Source organism: Triticum urartu, chromosome 1 (assembly GCF_003073215.2).
Source record: "Triticum urartu cultivar G1812 chromosome 1, Tu2.1, whole genome shotgun sequence".
Lineage (NCBI taxonomy): Eukaryota > Viridiplantae > Streptophyta > Magnoliopsida > Poales > Poaceae > Triticum > Triticum urartu.
The window spans coordinates 121,446,535-121,454,492 of NC_053022.1; the positions used below are offsets into that span (position 1 = coordinate 121,446,535).

At 43.1% G+C, this 7,958-nt stretch overlaps 1 long non-coding RNA gene across 18 annotated transcripts; it reads left to right on the forward strand.

The window, feature by feature from the left end:
- Positions 1 to 1,377: 1,377 nt before the first annotated feature.
- LOC125551293 lies at positions 1,378 to 4,757 on the forward strand. 18 transcript variants are annotated; one of them, XR_007302421.1, is made up of 5 exons: positions 1,379 to 2,019; positions 2,112 to 2,412; positions 2,519 to 3,688; positions 4,142 to 4,238; positions 4,334 to 4,757. It is a non-coding gene; the product is annotated as an uncharacterized LOC125551293 (long non-coding RNA). The 18 variants fall into 18 exon arrangements; XR_007302439.1 differs by having other exon boundaries at positions 4,349 to 4,757; XR_007302423.1 differs by having other exon boundaries at positions 1,380 to 2,019; positions 2,519 to 3,630.
- The last annotated feature ends 3,201 nt before the right edge of the window (positions 4,758 to 7,958 follow it).

The window sequence follows — 7,958 nt, forward strand, 5'->3', positions numbered from 1 at the left end:
AGACGAGCGGGTCCTCACAAACGCGACGTTATCGGAACCAACCCGAAGAAGCAAACACCGGAAAAGAAGCACACAACAGAGTAAACAACCAACACATGAACATGGTATGATATGCGGGATGCGGTATGCGATGCATATGCATGATTTGACAAGGAATGATAGGATCTGGCCTCAACTTGGAAATCCAAGTGTGCCACTGGAAAGATGAGATGAAATCGCTTGAAAACGATATAAAGAATGCCGGAATCGGAGTTACGGTTTGGAAATGGCAAGCAATTCAAATATGGCACCGGTCTGCGATATACAGCAAGTAGCCATCTAAATGCAACAAGATGAACATGCTACAGCACTCAAACATGGCAACAAAATACATGGCAGGGATCCACTCAAAAAGCTTAACAAAAGATGAACACTGAGCTACGGATAATTCATCCATTAACAGGTTCAAACAAGCATGGCAAAAATGAAAACGGTAAACAGATTTCAGACTTAGTGAAATTAACACTTGTCTGGAATTTCAGATCAGATAGCACTCTTTGGAGCAAGAAAACAATATGCTACAGGACCTGAACATGGCAAAGTAAAGCATGGCATGGAGCTACTAAAATAGCTTAACAAAAGTCCCTTAGTGACTTTGAGCCAAAAGGGATCAGAAAATACATTTGCAAGCATGTGAACATGGCAAAAACATAATCAGGTTACATACTTAGTGGAAAACTGGAGCATGCAAAATCAGATATCAAGTAGGCATATTTACAAGTTCGATACACTCACTACAAAGCAAGTCATGACAATCTAAGCATACACCCATCAAGAATACACATTATACAAGCTAGACATGGCAAGAATAATAACATAACATGCACGGATCAACTACAACATCCTCGGCAAAATCGCTAAAAGTAGACAATCTGCCCAAATTCATGAAATGACAAAAGTAGAGCTCGATTGACTCAAGCTAGAGTACTCCATAATTGCAAACAAAGACATGGATGTATAGATCACTACAAGATTAACAAATTATCCTTACTGATCATCCTCAATAAAGGCACAGATCACTAAGAAACAACATGAACATATGGCCATATTGAATATATAAATCACACTACTCAACCCGGCATTCCAGCGCGTCCGCGGCATGCGAGCGATCCGGCTCGCATGTTCTGCCTCGCTGGCTGGTTTTTACAGCGCTGTCAAACATCCCACCATTTGTCTATCTGTACATTGTTTTTTCGTGCTTAGCTGGATGACGGATGGGCCTCCTTTCTTGCGGGCCCAACTTTGCAGGCAGCGTCCCGTCTCTGGGTCGCGTGTGTCTTACGTGAGAAAACGTTTAACCGTGGTGGCCGTGGGCAACGTGGGCTGGGTCGGTGAAACCCTATCAACCAATCGTCGCTCTCCTCGAGCCCCACGTCCCTGCTTCCCCTCTTTCCACTCCCCACGTTTCCCTGTGCAGCCGCCGCCTTCCCCCCGCTCTCCTCATCTCATCAGAGCCACCCGGCCGGACTCCTTCTTGGCCCCAAGAAGCCCCCGTTCTGCCCCGCGTCGGAGTTCAGCGGTAGGGGAGGAGCGGATCGATGACGACGAGGATGAGAGATCGATGGAGCGAGCAGCCATTGCAGAGGATAGATCGAGGAGGGAGCGAGCCAGGAGGTGCCGCCGGTCGGTCGCCGCCTCACCACTGGCTACCCTTCTCTTTCCCCTCTACATCGCCTTCTTCCTCCATGCTCTCCAAATCCTGCCTGAGGTCGTCGCGCTTCACCTGGTTCTAGATCGGCAGCAGCTAGACGAGGTCGTTCGTGGGGTGAAAGAGCAGGGAGGCAGGCAAGCGACGAGGGCAAGAAGAAGCCAGCCCGTCGCGCTTGGCTCGAGCTGCAGGGAAGAGGGAGGAGTCCCGAGAGAGGGTGAAGGAGCGGGCTGGACCTTGTGAGGCGGTGCCGCCGGCCAGGGCACGTTGTTAGTGCGCTCGGCGCCGTCCTTCTCACCCCGAGTTTGCCTCCCTCTCCCCTTCCGGCGCAGGTCCTTCTTTTTCACGAAACTGACCCAGCTTTCCTGTTTTTGCTACATGTGCGATTTGATTCTTCACTTTCCTTTTCTTCTCTTTCTTTCAGATCACCGGGGCTGCTCTCATTTGTTTGATTTGGTATTGTTCCTTCCATTCTGCTACTCATTGTTATCATACCAAGGTGAGGTTTCTTCAGTTACGATGCTCCTGGCCTGTTTGATGAAACTTCTATGAGCTGGTATGCTGTTTGCTCTCTCTTTTCCTTCTTGTTGCAGGCGGGTTTACCTTCTCTGTTGGTTCTTGGGTCCTCCATGTCGTGAGCCATCAAGGTTGGACAGCCTCTCTTCTGAGCTTTTGTCTACTCAAAGTGATGTGAGCTGATTCGTTGGTTTGCGCAACCTCGCTGTGTACGTGATCTTTGTTTACATATAAACACCGGATGTGTGATCTTTGCCTGCATATCAAACGAGGATGTGCTCTTATTTACATCTTGGTGTGTTACCATGACTCTAGGTGGTCAGCCCGGTTCGCAGCTAGGCCATGCTTCCCTCCGGATTCTGGCATGGTGTTCAGGTGCCTTTCTTGGTTCAGTTCCGAGTCAGAAGCAATGACATCATTTTTTCCTAAATCTTGCATATACGTTTGATTGCAGCGGCTGATTCCTGTGTCATGCCTGGACTTGCTAGATCGGTTAGAGTTTGTTTATTATGCCTTCGGCATCCCCTGGATTTTTACTTGGGTGTCATGTGGTGGTTATTTGATATGTGGTCTAGGAAGAGCCCACTTATTCTACATTGGGCGTCCTTTGCTGCATTTCTACTTGTATGTGCTTTCATGTGTTTTGGGATGACCCAATGCATTTTAGTTCATCTATATGTACATCTTCCTGAAGTCTTTCTGTTCCCTCTGTTTTTTCTTAGGTTGTATGTAGATGAGCACATAGGACCATGACTGGATGGTTTCATGTAACCATACATCCCTATAACACGGTTCAATGAATGGTCTGTTGCCACTTTTCCCCAAGTTATGATTTTGGGAGTGATTTAGGATTGGCTGGCACTTCTTCGGACTTCAGTTATGAGGAAATGGGTCGACACAATTTACAAGATGGTGCTCAGCGAGCTGGGCTCTGATTCCACCAATATGAATGTCTAGCCTCAAACTTGCCTTACTTTTTTGGAATTACTCTTTTTATCTGTTGGATCATTCTTTTGTTAGTAAGAAATGTCTGCATTTTAGTGTAACCTAAACCTGCTCATTCTAGTCATTGGTTGATATCAGTAGTGGAATGTTGTCTTTTCTTCTCTCATTATTATTTCAGGTCGTTAGATTCACGCATTACAGATTACTGTATTTAGTGGTGTCATGATTATTGCATGCATTCTATTTACTGAAAAGTGAAAACACCCACCACTACAATATCTTCATAAGAATCTTTTTTCTACAGTTAGCACAAAAAGATGCTTTTGGCCTACTACATGAACTCGTTCTTGCCGACTTCATCCTCTGTTTATTTTCTCATGTTTGATAAAATATCTGTGAGCTCAACCATTCTGTGATTCATGTTTCCTTGCCGTGTAGGTTCTTTGTTGGTTCGTGGGACGTCTGTGTCGTTAACCAACAAGGTTGGATCTGTTCTGATTCGCTTGGTTGATTAGTGCTTGATGAGCAGCCTATGAACCCGTGCGTTTGTGCGACCAGCTTCCCTGTCTATTTGTTTTTTTGGTTCATCTACCATACTTGTTGTACTATGTATGGGATTTTTCTTCAGATCTCGTCAGGAAAACAACTTTCTTTCTTTATGATTGTCCTGCTGGTTTAGTCCTATGCATACACCGTCTTCTTCCTGGTTGATTAGGTGCTTGTAGGCCATTGGTTTGTGCCCGTGCTTGTATAGTATGGCCTGTTTTCTTAGCTTTTGCTAATTCCCAGTAAACTACAAGACTCTCTCGAGTTAGTGCATTAAAAGAAATATATGCAGCAAGTGATAGTTAAATAAATATGTAGGTTAAAAAATACAGTCAGACCTATACACCACTTGCTTATTGTTTTTAAACATGCTTGCTTTTTCTTTTATCTTTCATAAATCTCTGATTCCTTTTCAGTTTTCTGATTTCCTTTTGTTCTACATTTCAGTTCATCTATATGTACTTCTTCCTAAAGTCTTTATGTTTGTGCTGCAAATCTTGTCGCTCTTGCACTGTCTTGTTGGCTCAAGCTTCTCAGTGCAAAGGTTTGTGATTCCTCTTCCGGTTCTATTTTCTTTTGCTCCTGTGATGTATAATGATTGACTGCGCTTAAGTTTGTCCGTTTCATTTATGTGTTTAGGGTGTCTATGTACAGTTTATCTGTTCTATCTGGTGCATCGTGTGCTAAACTTCTAGCTGGATGTGCTTTGATTGGTTAGCATGTGTGGTCTAGCCTGAGCCAATGCATTTGAAGTCTGTCAATTTCTGAATTTGTTCTGTTCCTTGCTTGCATGTGCTACGATTGGTTATATGCAAGGAAGAATGGAATTAAGAGGGAGATGAAGAGTGAGAGGCAAAACGCCAGGGAAAAAGATAGCTAGACAGCAAATGATGTAGCATATAGGTTGCTAAAATAGATTGCTACTCTCCTGTTTAATTAAATGTCCATGGGTTGATTTCAGTTCTGTGCTTGGGGTCAGCATATTCATTAAGGCTGATCTATTCTAACTCGGCCATTTTTTGCCTACACTGAGCAAATGCATAAGAGTTGTTCTATTTCTGAATTTATGTTTCTGCTTGGATGTGTATTTTCCATGCCGGAGTTGTTCTTGCTTTGTTATTTTCTTTTGTATTGAAAGTCATGTTGATGTGGCACTCTTTGCTGTTTCGAATGACAAGATTTGTGCTTTATATATTATAAGTCGCTGAATTAAGATTTTTCTTATGCTTCCTTTCTCGAAAATAAAAATGGCTACCTATATATTGTTCCCTTGCCTTTATTTTTTACTGAAAAAGATATACATTTCCATGTTTTACCTTTCATAATGAGAGCAAGTAGCAAGGCTAGATGCAGTCTTATGTTCAAGAGTTCCGTACATTGTATGATCTCCTGCTAAAAATGTTGTTTCCATCTCTTGCTTAATCATTTAATGTTTATTTGCATACGGGTCCAGAGAGTTGCATTTTCGTGCCTTCCAAATCCACGTGCTTAGCTGAAAAGTGCAATGCATGATGATTGCTGGTGATCTTTTTATTGGTAGACAACCCTTACTTTCGATATGGTAATTCTCAAAAGGCCCGCTTTACTGGTTGCTTCGTTTGGCAACAGAGTTATCGGGATAAATGCAAACCTTGGTTTTTTTAAGCTCCATATACATTTGTGTATTTTGTATTTTGTGATTATGTTGCATATATATTTGTTTATTCCTTCTTTTCAGGAATGTAGGGAGCATTTATTATGGTCTTCTCACATTTCAATTGATTAAGTAGTAGACTCATAAATCCTCCTTTTATTCTTTCAGAAGTCGTTTCCCATGTTTATTACTTAGCAATTAAGCTACTTTTATTCACTCTAAAATATTATACCCCATATGTGCATGTTAAGTTCGCTAGCTAGGTAACTCTGGGAAAACTTTTATCCATTTCCTTATAGGGCCATGAGTTATGCTATAATATAATTTAGACGCTTTTGCAATATTGTAGTCGCTTCTCTTACAGGAAGTAAGTATAATTTATGTGTAGTGAGTAGAAAAATTCCCTTCCCTAAACTGAATTGTCACAGTAAGGATCATCTTAACCTTGTTCGGAGAGTTGAAGAGTTGCATATGTAACCATGTCTATTATTCTTAGATAAGGTCTTGCATTTTCAGCATTGGCGCAAGAAAACAATTCATAATCTTTTCGGCCTTGTGTATAGTTGCAACTATTTTCGTGTTATCAGGATTGTACTAATTAAGCAATAATGGTAGTAACAGAAAAACATTTTTTGCAAATGGGGTTATTATTAGGATTATTCCCATGGACTTTCTGGTGATATTTAGATGAATATTTCCACATAATAGAATTATCCTTTTAGATCAAGGGATGCCTATGGATGGTAGGTCAATAGCATGTGGCATGTAGAGGGCCTCCTTTTCCTTCATGAAGCTGAGAGATAACTTATGCTTTCTTTTTTAGTTTCTCCTCTATAAGTATATTTGACCACTATTAATTTTGTTATAATACACATGAGAAGAATCTTGAGAAAGTTTATAAGATTTACATGACTTGATTGGCATTCATAAAAGGTTTTGCATTTAGCTGCTATAGAGGTGGAATACTTGCGAACTAGAAAATTTTGTATCTTAATTTTGGTCGGATTATTAGCAAGTTGAGTGCAACTGGTTCACAGATAAAGAACTTGTCTATCATTTTATTGTCTTACCTATAGATGGAGTTGTTCTTCCTAACCATTAGAAGCTAGCTTTTCCTATCGGCTGGTGTTTTAAATGAATGGATGAAGTGCATGTTTCAGTTTTGATGGCTGTTTGGGTTGAATTTAACTTTTTGAAGTAGCGGTGTTGCCAGCCAACCTTTTATTTCTATGTGTTTCATTGAAGCGGCCAACTTGCTGAAAGAGCTCTTGAGCAAAATTTTATCCCATGTGACCTTGGTGATTTGTGAGGGAAGGTTGGATCCTTGTGGCCGACCACCTATTTTGCATTGTTACTGAATAACTATCAAACATGACCAGTCCCACATAAAGGTATGCTAACATGAAGTGAAATTTTGGTTTTCAAATGCTATGTACTCTGAATACATTGATCAAGTGGTTATCAATTTCTGCTCATTCTCTCCTTATTAAGTCAAGTTTGTAATTAATTTCTCACAAGAGTTGATTTCTACATGTGTCACAGTATCATCAGCAGTCTATCTACATGCCTTGCTCATAACATTGTAAATGATCGTTAGTAAGCTTCTTAGAAAACATGTATCATCAGCAACCATTTATCTATCATCGATCCGTACTTATTTTCACATGTTTCTTTCTATGTCTATATTTTGACACACACTCTTCCAATAGTTGGCTTGCTCTCGGCCTTTGTGCCATGGGCGCAACGGGTCATCTAGTGAGATAAATAGGCCAAGGACTTAGTGGAGATGCTAAGTCCCTGAAATCAGCATTAACATGTGCACCACTTTGCAAGCTTGTGCTAGTCACCACACACATCACAAAAATACATGAGTTGCACCTCTAGAAAGATGGCAAAACCCTTAACAAAACATATGTAGAGCTCATGGGCATATTATGCACACAATAATCATGGCAAAAATGACAAATATCTAAATGGAGCAGCAGATCTGACAATTATCTCAAGTAGCACTCTTCTAACAACATTTCGGGCATCAAGATGAACTCAAATGAAAATGATTCAATAAGATGAAATGATGTACTCTCTGAGACGAACATTTTGATATGCTATCTGCATGAATCGGAGCTATGGATGCAAAGTTACGAGGCGATGAACAACGCAAACTAATTAGGGCTAGGGGGTAGAAAGTCAACCCAGTGGATCTGGATCCAGATCGGATCTCGCCGGGTACTATAGCTCACGGAGCCCGAGGATGGCCGGCCGGAGTAGACGTCGGAGGAAGGTCACCAGAGGGAGAGGGGAGGGGCCGGATCCCGACGGGGATGGGTGGATCCAGGCGCCGGGGCGGCGCTCCGCGGCGATGGGCGGCGTCTGCCGGCGAGCGCGGCTGCCGGATTTCGTGGTGGAGGGCGCCGGAGAGGTCGTCGGAGCCGGGCGGTGCGGCGGCCGGCGGGCGCGGAGGCGACCCACGGCTGCGGAGGCGGCTCGGGCGGAGGTGGATCCGGGCGGCGATGCTTCCAGGCGGCGGGGCGCGCGATGGGCCTCGGGGGCCCGGTTCGGGCCGCCCGGGCCGGCGGCGGAGAAGGCGGCGGCGGGACAGGTGGTGGGAGGCGATTGGCGCGGACGACGGAG